The sequence below is a fragment of the Poecilia reticulata genome, chromosome 17, assembly GCF_904066995.2.
Source record: "Poecilia reticulata chromosome 17, P_reticulata-male-v2, whole genome shotgun sequence".
NCBI lineage: Eukaryota > Metazoa > Chordata > Actinopteri > Cyprinodontiformes > Poeciliidae > Poecilia > Poecilia reticulata.
The window spans coordinates 24,862,024-24,878,502 of record NC_088846.1 but is presented as its reverse complement, the minus strand read 5'-3'; the positions used below and the strand labels follow the sequence as shown (position 1 = coordinate 24,878,502).

The 16,479-nt window shown below is 39.7% G+C and overlaps 1 long non-coding RNA gene across 1 annotated transcript; it reads right to left on the bottom strand.

Moving 5' to 3' along the window:
• Nucleotides 1-304: 304 nt before the first annotated feature.
• Nucleotides 305-9,288, bottom strand: LOC145548069 (uncharacterized). The gene is made up of 5 exons (XR_014084359.1): nt 8,996-9,288; nt 5,724-5,806; nt 932-1,401; nt 465-764; nt 305-383 (listed from the first exon to the last, which is right to left on the bottom strand). It is a non-coding gene; the product is annotated as an uncharacterized LOC145548069 (long non-coding RNA).
• Nucleotides 9,289-16,479: the final 7,191 nt, after the last annotated feature.

Here is a 16,479-nt window from a genome sequence, read left to right as displayed (position 1 = left end):
ACTTTCCATTTCTGTGTATTGTTTTGAATATTTTCCACTGGATTTGATTGATATTGACACCTTGTGGGTGAATTATTTACTTTTTTAACACCACATTATGTTTTCTGATCAACACTACACTGGTGTTACTTTGAATATATTTTAACACTAACACCGTTGTAAATGTTAATGTGACACTTTGTATTGTTGAATTTAACACCAGCTGACTTGGACACATATAGACACTTTTGGGTGTTAATTCAACACCGGCATTGTGGGCTTTTCCAATTTCACCCACATGCAAGAACACCAGCGGATACAAATGAACAATAATATAAAGTTTATTTACAAAGAATAATCAGATGTGGATCGGGCCCTGGGATTGAACGGCTGCACACGGCACTCTGAGGAGACAATGAGAAAGATGGTGAGTTCAAGGTTATCGGAATTTAGATGATTTGTTGGCGGTAAGTTTGCTAACTTACTTGAGCTGTGTGCATCAACGCCGTGGGAGAAGAAATGTTGGTCCTGGGGTTCTTTAAAGCCTCTGGGATTCTTTCTCCATCAGGTTTGGTGATTTGACCAGCGCGGCTGAGCGGCTGGCAGAGGATCGGTGAGCAGCGTTAGAGGACGGACGGACAGGCAGGCTTACACTTGAAGGCGGCAGTGAGTCGGTGGGACGACCGGTCCAGAATGGCAGGCAGAAACAACGGATACAGGCGAGTCTTGGACCTCGGGCATCGACGGGGTGATTTCCCGTGACGTCGCGAGGAGTGAGCAGAAAACTTGGAACCAGATCCAGATATAGAAGAACCCTGAAAAGAGCAAAAATCACAATGAGGTAAACTTTCTAACAGCAGGGGAAAAAGACAGGTCACAAGGAGATAACTCAGAGCAAACTCTGAGGGGCTCAGAGGTACCATCAAAGGTTGACACTCTGGCGTCTAAGTACCGTTTTCCGCCTCTCTTAAGCTGCCGATAATGAGATGATTGATCCCCAGTGTGGGGATGACGTCATAGGAGGAGCCCACCGCTCAGCCGCCTCTCGGATTCCATCTGATGGGGAATAAAATGAACAGCCGCCCCAAGAAACCCCAGAACCCAACAGTCTTAAAATTACAGGAAGTCGTTTTAATGAGAAATAGATTCAGATTGATCTGATGTAACCAGCTCAGTCCATGTGGTTCTGACATTTATCAGTAATCAGGAGGATGCACATTTCCACCTCAGCCGACCAGGTAAGCATTAAGGTAAAATAAAAAAAAATGGAGCAAATACTGTATACAAAATGAAAAAAGCAACTGATAGAAATACTTTCTATAAAAATAAAAGATAATAGCAGGAGAAAAGTTGCAGACAGCATTAGCTCAGCCGATCTCTCCCTCCAGGAAGCCATCAAACAGAACTGCTGTCCAGCTCCAGCTGTAATAAAGACAAAAAAGAAAGAAAACTGAAAGTTAAAACAACAATGCCAATTTAATAATTCTGATCTAATGTCTTCTGGAATCTATTATTGACATTTTGCAAAATTCACAAATCAATTAAAGGTTTCACAAATGTTTTATTTATTCTGGTGTTAGTGCAGAATAATCTAGTTAGGTTTGAAATGTCTAGCTGTTGTAGTTTTTAAAGTATATCACATTAAAAAAGCTCAAGATAGTGAAAAATTAAGTGTAATCGCCCTTTAGCTATTTTCCGAATTAGATGCTACATTAGAAAGCTAACTTCAGCTTCGACTGACAGCTTGGGCACAATATACAGATCTATATATGTTTACATAGATCTTTCTATAAAGTATAGATATGTAGATATGTAGATTGCACAGATAATCAAAACACTTAATGTTTACATAGCACCTTTGCCAGAGATATGAGGCGTTATGGTGAAAACAAACGATTTATTAACTTATTAACTTGTTAGCATACAGTACAGCTGCCTGAGCACAGGAGCCATTCTGTGGCAAAAAAACACAGAGGTGCTAAAACAGAAGCCCGTGGCATTTACCCCACTGCGCCGTGCATCATGGGAAAAAGGTCAAATAAAAATAAATAAGAATCAATAAATACATTTCAGTACATGTTATTATGTGTCAGAAAGCTTAGGAAATAATAATAATAATAGTAATAATAATAATAATAATAATAATAATAATAATAATAAAAAAATGAAAGGTCAAAAAAAAAAAAATAATAATAATCAATAAATACATTTCAGTACATGTTATTATGTGTCAGAAAGCTTAGGAAATAATAATAATAAAAAATGAAAGGGGAAAAAAAATAAATAAATAAATAAATAAATAAAGGAGCAAAAGGGGCAGGTGCTCAAGCTCCCCCAGCCCCAGTGGACAAACATTTCCATGATGGGCGTCGGCACACGCCTTGATCCAATTATGCGTCAATTTGTCACATCAAACTCATCTCATCAGTCTTTGCAGTGAATTAATGTCTTTAAACTCCAGTAGCTTCACCGTTTTCTTTTATATTGCCACATACCAGTTTGATGAATGAGTGACGTTTCAATCCTTGACGTGTCCAAAACCTTTTGTTTGATGATAATCCTTCAGATCCATAAATCCAACATGTCAACTGAGGAGGGATTATTCCCTTCAGTCCACAGGCTGCTGGTTCCTCACTTGATCAAACTTGTTGTTTTGCTCTGATAAAAACCATAAGCCCCAAACCCAAAAGCCTGCTGGTCCTTCACCAGGCCCCTACGCTCACAGCAGGTGGACTCACCCACATTTAGTCCTGTGTTACTTAGAAAATAAATAAAAATAAATAAATAAAAACTAAATAAATGAAGTCAACAATCATTAACCTACAACTAAATTATGTAAATAATAAAAAAATAATTTAAGAATAAACTAATAAAATTCAAATTGATAAAGAAATAAAGAAAAAATAGCTCCAACATTACCACTATTATACTGCTCTTAAAACAAATAACAAAATTAACTTTGATCCATGTTGAGGGTTTGCAAGCATCTTTAACCCTTTACACCCAAGTTTAAAATGTCTGCCTATATATTTCTTCCTTATTTTAATTGTAAGTAGTTCTTTAAATGTCCTGTGAGATTATATATACTGCTCAAAAACATAAAGGGAACACTTAAACAACACAATATAACTCCAAGTAAATCAAACTTCTGTGAAATCAAACTGTCCACTTAGGAAGCAACACTGATTGACCCAACGAGGGTCCCCGTTGTCAATCACTGTTGCTTCCTAAGTGGACAGTTTGATTTCACAGAAGTTTGATTTACTTTGAGTTATATTGTGTTGTTTAAGTGTTCCCTTTATTTTTTTGAGCAGTATATTTACCCATTTATCCATAACAACTAGAACTTTCGATATCCAGCAAGTTATTTCCGTAATTTAGCGTCTATTATACGAGTTCCCCCTGGATTCATTTCACTCTCTGCAGCTGTGAAATTTCCCTAATAACCCCATATTGGCTGAAAAGTGGAAAGTCTCCCCTTTCAGGAACCGTTGGAATTTTTCAGATAGCGCCAAGTGTGGCGGAATTACGGTACTGCAAATTTGGCCGTGTCGTCGGCGACACGTTCCGGTTTAGAAGGTCAACTATGATCATATTATGAACACATGCATCTTAGTATTGATCTGGGGCCCAGAAAAATGAGTGTCTAAGAAAATAACACCTAGAGTCCCCACTTAGGATTCCTCAAGTCTCGGCAACAACAAGAACATGTGGAAGTCAGATAGGACAAAATTAAAGACTTGGCTTCCACTTCAGATTCAGAAGGATCAAGTGTTTGTTCTTCCTGCATTTTATTCCAGGTTCTGGGTCCAAAGTAACTAAATCTGGTTTTTCCAACTTCAGTAGAGGCCATTGGCTCCTGCAACAAAATGCAATCACCGGATCTGGCTTCATCTTCGACAAGCATTGATTGAATGTATGGGGGTAAAAAACCTTTCAGAGCTTTGTAAATAAAGAGTAACAAGTTTCTCTCACGCATCAGGGAGGGACAAAGCAGACCCATTTCACGATACAGCGCATGATGATCAGCATCATCATCTCCATGCCCTTGGATAAATGTTAAAGCAGAATGATAAACATCATCCAACTGTGTGAGAGCTTCAGGTGAGGCATGCATGTACAAAATGTGACCCTTATGAAACTTGGACAAAAATTCTTTCCTAACCACGTCTTTTTTTCTTTCCATGGTAAGGTGTGACTTTTTTCTTTGAAAAGAATCGATTCTTTCTGTCAAATCACTGGCCAAAGTTGTCACATGATCGACGAAGCTCAGATCCTCGTCAATCCACAGGCCCAGATATTTGTACTTTTTGACTCTTTCGATATTTGTGCCGTCCAAACTGGAGAGGACAAGTCCATCATCAACATCACTGTCTGATGGAAACATCATGTACTTTGTTTTTTTTGCATTGAGAACTAGTTTGTGTTTCCTGAACTGGTTTTGTAAATCCTCAAAGTGTTGCTGAAGGGTTGTGACGGCAGATTCAGCATCACCAGCACTGCAGTACAGAACAGTGTCATCAGCAAACATGTGAAATTTACAGCCTGTTACGGATGAAGCGATGTCTGCCATGTAGATGTTGAACAAAATAGGACCTAGAACAGAGCCTTGAGGAACACCGCTTTCAACAGGTAGAAAATCTGATGCAACATTTCCATTGGTAACTCTCTGGTGTCTGTTTTGGAAATAATTTTCAAACCATTTAAAGGCCTTTCCATCAAGTCCAATCCTCTCAAGTTTTGTGAGAAGCACAGCGTGATCCACCGTATCAAACGCTTTGGAGAGGTCAGTGAAAAGCACTGCACAGTGTTGGCCATCGTCCAGATCAGTTATTATGTCATTTAAAACAGCAGTAGCAGCCGTCACATTGCTGTGTTTTTCTCGGTACGCAGACTGGCGTTCATGTAGCATCTGGTTTTCTGTTAGGAACGATGTTAGCTGATTTTTAACTAGTCTTTCAAGAATCTTGGCTAAACATGGAAGTTTAGAGATCGGCCTGTAATTATTAAGGTCGGATGTTTCACCAGCTTTATGTTCAGGCGTCACATAAGCAGCCTTCCAGGCTTTTGGGATGGTTCCAGTTGAAACTGAGAGGTTAAAGATGTGTGTTATGTAGATCGCTGCTATAGGAGCTCCATGTTTTAAAAAGAAAGGTTCAAAGCCGTCTGTATCAATGGCACCATCTTCGAGATTTAGCAAGGCGGTGCAAACTTCGTTAAAAGTAAATTCTTTTAACTTGAAACAACGCCCTGGTGTTATGCTGGCATCAAGCTCGTCTGTTAGGGCAGGTGGCCCATTGTTGGTTCTTTCAAACAGATGACCTATATCTATAAAATGCTTATTGAAAGCTTCACAGATCTGTTTAGGATCTGATATTTGGCCTCCACCTGTATTGACCTCCTGTGGAAAGGATCGATCCCCAGATCTTTTGTGATGTTCATAGCTTTCAACAGGTGCATGCTTGTCAACCACTGCAGTGAAAGAGTCCCTGAAGTTATCTAAAGCTTCTTCAACATCGAAAATGTTTAAAGTTTCAAAGGTACCACCACATGAAAGATCAAGCACAAATTTATCCTGTTTAAAATCATTGAAATTGCGAAGAGGTGTCAAACTTGATCTGCACTGTCTTGCCATTATACTTCTGGAAAAAAAAAAGAAAAGAAAAGGATACAAGAGAGTAAAGCAAAAATATTCTCCCTGCAGTTAGAAAATAGTAGCTGCAGGGAGAAAATAGTGCACTTACCTTTGCTGCACAGAAAAAGAAAACTTGTGAGTTGTCTCTGAGTTTAGCTGAAGATTTTCCAACTTCCTCTAGTTTTCTGGGTCCTGCAAGACACAACGTTTAGAAATTAAGTTAAACTTTATTTTCAGAGCATATTTAACAAAGCAACAATTAACCAAAGTCCTGAATAGAGTATAAAATTAAGTTGAACTAAATTAAGAAATAAACAACAACATTTATGTCTGAGTTGGGACCAAGTCACTGTTTTGCAAGTCTCAAGTAAGTCTCTAGTCTTTGTCCTCAAGTCAAGTCTCAAGTAAGTCTCTAGTCTTTGTCCTCAAGTCAAGTCTCAAGTAAGTCTCTAGTCTTTGTCCTCAAGTCAAGTCTCAAGTAAGTCTCTAGTCTTTGTCCTCAAGTCAAGTCTCAAATCAAGTCAGGCAAAAGTCGAGTCAAGTCGCAAGTCGTCAGCTTGGAATTTCAAGTCATTTTGAGTCGTTTTTATTTTATTGTTTTAAAAACAATGTTCCAATTATGCTAAATGTAAATAATAAACCACAGGGTTTCCCCCAGTGTATTATAAGCCTGGCGGCCGCCATGCTTTACTAGCCCCGCCGCCAGGCTAAGCGTTGCTTGTTTATGTTTCTAGGAAAATAAAATAATCGTTTTTTTTTATTAAAAGTCGGTCCGCAAAGAAGCGTCTCTGTTGTTCTTAGCATTTCACTAGCTGAGCAGATTTATTCCTAAAGGATAGGTTTATAATAACCACACGGAGATCTGAGAAACTCGTCCCATTAAACTCGACCAACCAAAATAGTTTCTGTGACGCTTTTTAAAAACAGACACGAAATGGAAGAGCTACTAAAGCCTTTCTTTCTCTTTCTTACTGTTTATTCAATGTCACACGCTGTTTTTATTTGGCTTTTTAATTATGTAAAGAACCTTGAAATGCCTTGCTGCTGAAATGTGCTATACAAATAAAATTTGATTGATTGATTGATTGATTGATTAAAGCCACATTAGCAGCATTGAATTAAATCTCCCTGTTGCGGCCCTGCATGATGAGTAAATCACTGCGTAATGCAGCAGATTGCCTCATCATGCAGGGCCGGTCCAAGGCTGTTTGAGGCCTTGAGCAGAATTTGACTTAGGGGCCCCTCTAGCTGCTAAAATCATCAGCACCTCTAACATCTTCTGTGTTAGATTTAGTGAAATGTGGGAGAAGGGAGTAGTTTAATTGACAAACCTAAAAAGCAATAAGTTATTTGTATTTGTAAATTCAAAGATTAAACTCACAGCATCCGATTGTTGCTATGGTAACAAAACAATCTAACTATGAATATGGTTCTTTGAAGTTTTACAAAGTAAACTTGCCAGCTCCTTAAAATTTTGCACTTAAATGTTAAACAATTTAAAATCTTTTAATTTATGTACGCCTAAACAATTGAATCAAATTCGACAGCATTGATAATCTCAATAAACAAGTGTTACATTTATGTACCTGTGGTCTGTTTTAAAATATTAATGTTTATGGGGCCCCTGAAGCTCTTGGGGGCCTGATGGAGCCGCTGACTTAATTTGGATTAAACAGAAGTGGAAATTTGTTGTTTTTAGACTAATTTTGGGTTTAAATAGCATTTAACTAGAGATGTTTTCCTGTAACATATAATTACACAGTAATACTTTTACATTTCCTATCAACTTAACATCTTTTAATACAAAAACACGGTGGACCGTCTTTACTCCCCCACCACCACTGGGCTTAGCAAGTTTTCTGGGGGAAACCCTGGAGATGTGAAATTGGCTGTAGATTTAACCCCATTTGAACTGACATATTTATTTTACCATCACATCTAAATTCAAAACCACTGTGCTTTATTTGCAATGAGTGCATTGCGTGTTGGATTTTTAAAAGAACACATGATCCAGGGTTTCCGCCAGAAAACTTGCTAAGCCTGGTGGTGGGGGCGTCGAGGCGGTCCACCGATGGTTTACTGTGTTTTTGTATTCAAAGATATTGAGTTGACATGAAATATTAAAGTATTACTGTGTAATTATATATATATCACTGCCCCCTCCCCCCACCCGGGGCCGCAGCAACATTTCCAAGTCTTGACCGGTCCGCGGTAATAAAAAGGTTGGGGACCACTGATCTAATGTCGAGATCGATTCAAAACCTTCTGACGTATTGAGTTCAGAAACAATATGAAATGAGAAAAAAGCTATTAATCAACTGATTAAGTCGTGTTTTAGATTGCTCTTGAAAAACTAATTAGATTGTTCTTAAAAAAAAAAACTAATCAATCACTGCGAACTCACGGCTCACGGTGAATCCATTGATTATTTTTTTACAGCAGAGAGCCGCTCCTCTCTTGACGGTACTGCGAACCGTACCCCCTTAGTTTCACCCCTGCCTCACAGTAAGTTGATGTAAACATCCATACAGGTCAGCCAGCTGTGTGAAGCTGACACCCCACCCACGTCAAAAAAAAATCCAGCAAATAGTCTGAATGGTTAGTGCTCCGTTTGTGCCGTTAACATTTTCGTTTGTGCAGTTTTGGTTTCTGAGATATTAAACATTATTTCATCATCTAGAGTTCACCATCCCCCCATATCGCTCCAAAACAAACGTTAGTGCTCCGTTTGTGCAGGTTTGTTGCCGTTCAAAATGACGACTTGATTGATGGTCGACCATCAAACAGTAGATTTAATGCAGTAAACAATCTATTGTCAATATAAATTCTCAACACAGATTTCTTCAAATACACCCGTACCTGTCTAATTTTGAGTCTGAGAATATGAGACATGTCTCTGTCTGCTGCTGACCGAGGAGGGGGGAGTAAAACTAACGTAAGAGCCGTGGGGGAGGGGGGTGGGGTGTTTATGGGAAAACACTAATATGGGAGCAGGGTGAGAAAGGGGTGTAATAAACCGTAGTTTCCCTAATGAATACACCATCCATCCTGTGATGGGACTGGACCCGGTTCATCATTATGATGGAACAGAGACAAACTTTCTTCCCCGGCTTCAGTACACAACCTGCTTTCTGACCCGGACCCCGTTTCTGACCCGGACCCCGTCCACCGGCTTCCTGAGCTAACACGATGCACATTAGCTTCCTGAGCTAACAACACGATGCACATCATTTGTGGATACGTTTGAATCACCGAATTTATGTAGCATGACTAAACACAGCATACAAGTGAAAGAGAAGCGGTATCACCAACGTAACCCAGAGCTGCTAACACGACGTTAGCTCGCCAGTTGTCTCATAGTAAAAGAAAAGTACCGCTTACCTCTTTGTGCAACTTCAAATGCCGAACAGCTGAAAGTTGTATTTCCATCTGAGATCCTGGTCTGTTTTAGTTGGCTATTTCATGGTGGATGTACCCAAAAGGAGATTACTCACAGGACCACACCTTCGTTGAGCGGTTTATATGTCTCTCGTTTTTCTCCCTCCCTTTATTTTCTTCTTCTTCTTGTTGTTTAATGGTGGTTGGCAAACAACTTAAAGGTGCGCATTACCGCCACCTGCTGGTATGGAGTGTGGATCAGAATGAAACATATAATATATCCCCCCCCCTCACCCAAAAAAATATTAGTTTATTATGTAACGTAAATATTCAGACGTAGAAGAATTCCCCAAAACATCTTGTATTTTTAACTGTAACTTATTCTTTACAAGTCGACTTTCTAACTTCCTTCTCTCCTCAGAGACCTGAGGACAGAACAACTAAACATGTTTTACTGTCTCTGCTGGGAAACTAGAATCACAGTTTCCTGTTGGATGTTTCCCCGTTTTAAATAGTGAAACTGTTTAAACCTGAGTGACCAAAACGTCACCTGGATAAAATGTTTTCTTCTTTTCTGATTCTTCCTGTTCCCATCATTGGAGCAACTTTCTTTTGAATACTATAAAGCCATCTACCAGTTCTCTCTTCTTCCCACTGCTTCTGCCATCTTTCCTTTACCTCTTGTCTGAAATAGCTTCACAAATAGAAGAGTTTATACTATCAATATCCAAATCTAAATTAACCTTTAGCATTTCTTCATTACTTATTATTTTAGATTTTTCCCAATCAACATTTTTAAATCCTGTTAATTTGATTGGTTGTGCTGCAGCTTACGCACACATACATGTGGAGTGTCTGCGCCTGTTAATACGGAATAAGTGAAATGAATTAATGGGGCCACTTTATAAATAATGTGTTTTAAAGTTTTGACTTCAGTGAAATATCAAGTCTTTTCAAATAAACAGCTTCAACTCAAGTCTCAAGTGTAGATTTGAATGACTCGAGTCATGTGACTGGAGTTCGCACCTCCAGTCTATAGAAGAGCAGCTTAGCCAGTCTCATGATTAGATCATGCAGAGACAATAATCTCATCAATCTAAAGCGCAAGAGGGGTGAGGGGCACAATCTAAAAATTTACATTACAATGTAAAACTGGTATCAATGAGTTGGAACCAAGTTGAATAACATATAAAACACAGAATTAGGAAATAATTTTATGCTTAACAACCAACAACAAATTGAGAAGTAAATTTAAAAACTAGATCTACAATAAAATACAATAAATGAAATAGTTAAACAGTTTTATTAAATGGTTAATTTTTTGGATACTTGTCTGTAACACTTCTGTTTATTGCAACCTTTTGTTTAAACACCTCTCAGCTGAAGTTTCATTATTTTAAATTTTAATTTGACAATGGTGGTTTTTCTTGTTTATTTGCTCTTTGTCAGATTAAAATAATAATTTTATTTCCAAACTCAAAAGACATTACATATTCAAGTTAAACAGAATGTAATTTATGAAAAAACTGCAATTGTGTGTCTAATAGAATAAATAAAATATCTTCCACTTTTCCAGGATGTGGAAAAGTTGAAGATCTTGAGATCCATCAGCCGACCGATGTGCCGGTGTCTCTGGGGGATGGACTGGACGGTCTCCAGCAGAAAACCAAAGGCATCCTGCGCAGCGGGAGCCTCCCGTACCTGATGGACGTTTTGACTCGAGAAGGCAGTGGTTTAATCTGTGATGAAAATTAATGAAGTTTTTACATGTAAGACTAAAGAAATCTGTCAAATTAAGCTTAAAACACTCAAAACATGTATGATGTTTTATGTTAAGCACATAAACGCCGAGTCAGCTGTCAGCTTAACTTAATACTTTATTACACTGAAGCATCAGACATTGTCCCCTGGATGTCTCCCTGGTGAGGCACTCCGGGCACATCCCACCAGGAGGAGGCCTCGGGGAAGACCCAGGACACGCTGGAGGGACTATGTCTCTCGGGTGGCCTGGGAACGCCTTGGGGTTCCCCCGGAGGAGCAGGAAGAAGTGGCTGGGGAGAGGGAAGTCTGGGCCTCCCTTCTGAAGTTGCTGCCCCTGCAGACACCGTTAGCTTAGCTTATTCATGGAATTAGCATATCATGAAAAGGTTCTCTGAACGAGCAACTAACCTCATCATCTGAATCAACAAAGTAACTCTTAACACCTGCAAAAGATTCCTGAGGCTTTTAAAAACTCCCAGCCTGGTTCATTACTCAAAACCGTAATCACGTTTCAGACTGCTGACCTGACTGCTGTCCAGACGGCCATCATTGACGCCCTCAAGCAAGAGGGTGAGACACAGAAAGACATTTCTGAACGAATAGGCTGTTCCCAGAGTGCTGTATCAAGGCACCTCAGTGGGAAGGAAAAAGTGTGGCAGAAAACGCTGCACAACGAGAAGAGGTGACCGGACCCTGAGGAAGATTGTGGAGAAGGACCGATTCCAGACCTCGTGGAAGCAGTGAACCGAGTCTGGAGTAGAAACATCCAGAGCCACCGTGCACAGGCGTGTGCAGGAAATGGGCTACAGATGCTGTCAAGCCACTGTTGAACCAGAAACAGCGGCAGAAGCGCCTGACCTGGGCTACAGAGAAGCAGCACTGGACTGTTGCTCAGTGGTCCAAAGTACTTTTTTCGGATGAAAGCAAATTTTGCATGTCATTCAGAAATCAAGGTGCCAGAGTCTGGAGGGAGACTGGGGAGAAGGAAATGCCAAAAGGCCAGAAGTCCAGTGTCAAGTAGCCACAGTCAGTGATGGTCTGGGGAGCCATGTCAGCTGCTGGTGTTGGTTGGTCCACTGTGTTTTATCTAGGGCAGGTCAATGCAGCCGCTATCAGGAGGTTTTGGAGCACTTCATGCTTCCATCTGCTGAAAAGCTTTATGGAGATGAAAATTTCATTTTTCAACACAACCTGGCACCTGCTCACAGAGCCAAAACCACTGGTATTGTTTAGAGCTCTCTGGGTTTTTTTCTGCCTCTGGAAGTCGCTGGTTTTCTTTAACTTGCCGCCATGAAGCAACCTGTCACTGCACATCCCTCCACTCTCATCATTCATTGATGCTCTGAGCAGGAAAAACATTTCAAATTTCTCACCACACATCCTGCATGTTGAGAAGCTGCAGACCGAGATTTCAAACCCTGGAAAGACAAACAGGAGTGAGTTGGTTACGATAAGATTAGTTCTCATGTCCATGTTTAAAACTGTAACAAATAATATATGGCATTTATTGCTGAGGTAACACAGAGTTTCAGCTCCCTTCAAACGTTTACTGTTTGTTAGAGACGTTTTAGGGCATTCACTGCAAAAACACAAAATCTTACCAAGTATTTTTGGTCTAGTTTCTAGTGTAAATATCTTAGGACATTTAAAATAAGACACATTTAGTTTAGAAGTAACTTTTCAGCAAGATATAAGGGCTAGCTTCAAGTCAATAATTCATTTATATTAATTCAAAAGTACTAGTTCCACTTCAATTATAACAAGATATTTTTTCCATGTTAAAAGTGAAATATTCTGCCCATGAAACTAGAACTTCTTCTTCCATACCAATGCATTACTGAATTAAACTCCCATATCTTGCTGAAAAGTTGCTTATATGCTAGTTTTTTTCTCATTTCAAGCACACTAATCATTTGCACTAGAATCCAGACCAAAGACACTTTGTAAGATGTCATGTCTTTGCAGTGATGAAGTGGATATGGGAATAACATAAACAGACTCTCAGAATCAAGCCAAGTCTGACAGCAAACAACCAAATGAACTCGGGCCGTAACAGCAGCTCATACCGAGCAGCGCCAGAAAAAGCGCTCAGGTTCATGTTATCGGTTTGCAGAAAAAGCAGATGAACTCAACAGGTAGTCTCTCTCAAGTAGAACCCCCTCAGCAGCAGTTAAGTGCTTTGTGCACCAAACCAGCTCCCTGTGCAACAGTTAACAAGCCAAAAGGATTTATTAGTGATCAGGCAGAAAGAACTGTTATTGGATGCAAGACGGTAGCAAACACAAGTAGACTTGGGCTGGTAATTTATAGTCCCTGTAGTGACCATTTGTCTCTAAACTTAAATTCAAAAATCAAAAAACTCAAAACTCGAAGGTGATCTAAAGAAAAGGTGAATCAAACTCAAATAGTCACCTGATGCACCGTGGATTCTGGTTTACGCAGCAAAAAAGGATCAAAGGTCAAAATATAGTTCTTTGGTTTTATTTGCAGATCAGGCAAAAGGTTACAGGCTTCTGCTCCTATTCCTGCACCTGCTCTCTGACTGACAATAGAAACCGATATGACTTATTGGCTGATTCTGTAGGCTGGTAAAAAACCTTATGACCACCCACGTGCATAATATGCTACCTAAGACCCACCTATTTATACCGTGAAATGCCCACATCCCAACCTGAAATTAATTAACTAATTAAGTGAATTCCTAATCAAAGAACTTATTCTAAGCAGCAAATTAAACAAAAATTCTAATGATAAATCAACTAGGAAATAAACAATAAGAATAAACTAAACAATTTAAATTCTAAGATTTAACCAAAAAATGGGAAAATAGCTCCTACACTCCAGCCCCTAATTGTGCATTAAAAGTCACAATTACATCTATCACTAAAGGAGCTATTCTAACAGCAACCTCAAACTATATTATTGCAAAGACATAATTCTTCTGGTTCTTCATTTTCTTAATGATGAACCTGCAAAAAAAAGAAAGAAGAGAATAGAAGGGATAGAAATGTCTTTAGTCTGCTGATGCCTCCAGAAGCAGACAGAGCTTTGTCACTGGCCTCTCCAACCCACTGGTTTTGGTCTGAAGTTGCGCTGAACGAACCAGGACTTGTGCATCAGCTTTGACTGCCAGGACTCTCCCCATCTGCCAACATCCTCTGGGTGCTGCAGCATCTGCAATCAAGATAATATCTCCAAGAGAGACATGTCTTCTCCGTCTCATCCATTTTTGTCTTTCTCGCATTAAAGGCAGATACTCAGAGATCAATCTTTTCCAAAAGAGTTCAGCCATATACTGTGCTTGCTTCCGTCTGCGTCTGAGGTACAGATCTTGTTTTTGAAACAGTCCCGGTGGCATAACAGGTTTCCTCTTTAACATCAAGATGTGATTTGGTGTGAGGGCTTCTAAATCATTAGGATCATCAGAGACCAAAGTGATGGGCCTGTCATTCAAAATGGCTTCAGCCTCACAGAAAACAGTTTGCAGTGTTTCATCGTCCACAACCTGCTGCTTTAAAACTGAGGTGAGTACATTTCTAACAGAACGAATCAAGCGCTCCCAGATACCACCTTGATGTGAAGCTGCAGGGGTATTAAAATGCCAATTTACGCCATCCTGGACCAGAGCCTTTTGAATTTCACTCTGGTTCAAGACAGCTAAACTTTCTTTTAGCTCTCCATTGGCTCCCACAATATTTGTGCCATTATCTGATCTGATGGAAGAGACTGGACCACGTCTGCAGATGAATCTTCTAATTGCATTAATGCAGGAATCAGTGTCGAGGGTATAAGCCACTTTCAAATGAACAGCACGACTAGTTGGGCAAGTAAATACTACTCCATATCGTTTAAGAAGACTTCTGCCTCTCTTCACATCAATGGGGCCAAAATAATCAACACCAACATCTGTGAAAGGAGCTTTGTCTGGCAATACCCTTTCCTGTGGCAGGTCAGCCATTTTCTGTTCCAGAAGCTTAAATCTATTTCTTCTGCAGGTGACACAGTCAGACAGGATTTTTCTGGCAGCAGAGTTTGCATTGATTATCCAGTATCTCTGACGCATTCTGGACAACATGTGGCTTCTTCCTGCATGGCCAAGTAGATTGTGAATGTAACGCAGAATTAATGTTGCCACATGCATGTCTTTAAATTCTTCTGTTTTTTTTTCCAGTGACCATAATCTTCTTCTGTAAAATACAACAACTGAGAAATTATTTGTTTTTTTTATGACATTAGCAGAATATAAAAAGAAAGTTTTGCACACATTTGTAATAGAAACTTCTGACTGTGGAGAAGTTCTCGGTCAACAAGATTGTGCACAAACATTTCTGAGCACATGAGCCACAACGAGGCCTGTGGTTCACCAGGAAGCTGCATCCAGCCCCCTGACTCCACCAGCTCCCTCTACAGGTTACTCAGGTCAAATCAATCTCTGCTTTTAACCCTTGTGCGTGTGAGGACTGAAGCAAACGTAGAGGACTGAGGCAAATGGTACAAGTTTTACGTGTGTGGGGTCAGTTGGACCCCATTTGTAAACACAGGGGTTAAGCACAGGATGAATGATTTCTTCTCTCTCCATCTCCTGAATGTCTTGGTTTGCTTTGCATGTTGCATTTTCATTTCTAGCTCACTTTGATGCTGCTGAACAAAGATTTGTTTTCATTGTTTGCTTTTTGTTGTAACCTTTCCAGTTTTATCAGCTCTGCAAAATGATAGTTGTTTGTGTTTTATTCAGTCCAGCTGTTGCCGCTTCACCTCAGATAAGACTTTTGGTTTGAGTAGTTTAGAGTTCTACAGGGTGAGAAATAATAATTTAGCCTCCCACGTGCGATGGTTCAAAGCGGCCTAACTAACGCGTAGTCCTTCACAGTCTCCAGAAAATTCATCCGACATCTTTGGAAGCCCATTGACCCCCTGGTGCTTCAGGTCAAAATCATCTCTTGACCTGAATATTGGTCTTGTTATAATGGAAACTAGTAACTAAAAGCTGAGTTGGAATTTTGACCTCCTTGCTTTCCTGTGAACAGTAGCTGAATAGGAACTGGAACAGTTCGATGCAGTCAGATAGGCTCCTGTCAGGTCACTTTGTTCATTTCTACATGAACTATTCTACGAAACAAAATGCATATTTTATGGGCTAAATAGAAGCACTCTTATTTCCGGGAACATTTTGAACTTTGGAGATGTTTTTGGCTTTTGAATCCAGGCTTCTGTAAATATGAAAATGATGTTTAAGCCTCCTCCTACATGACAGGGCAGACAAGATGAGCGAAATAAAATCAAAATCTGTGGAGAATTATCCCTCTTTAATCACTGTGGGGGGGCTGCATAGTTAAAAAAAAAAATCTTCAAATTTACAGCAGCCTTCACAAAATAAACTTCTTGCTAAAATAAATACAGCAGCAGCATAATTCCACACTGATTTTAGTTTAATCCACCTTTTACTTTCGTCCTGTTTTTGCAGTAAGGATTAAATGGTGCACTTGGTACCAAAAATACCTTATAAGGTCTGAAAAAACTGTGAGCTACATTTGAGACAGACTCCTTTGATGTATGAAAGAGTGATGTCATCACTTCACTGCTGATGTCATTGTTACCATAGGAACTGAACATTCTAATGGTGCATTCACACCAAACACATTTTGAGCGTCAGGCGAGTCTGGTTTACATTCATAGTCTATGTGAAGCGTCCAACGCCGCGCTAGACGCTCGAAGAGCGCCATGAT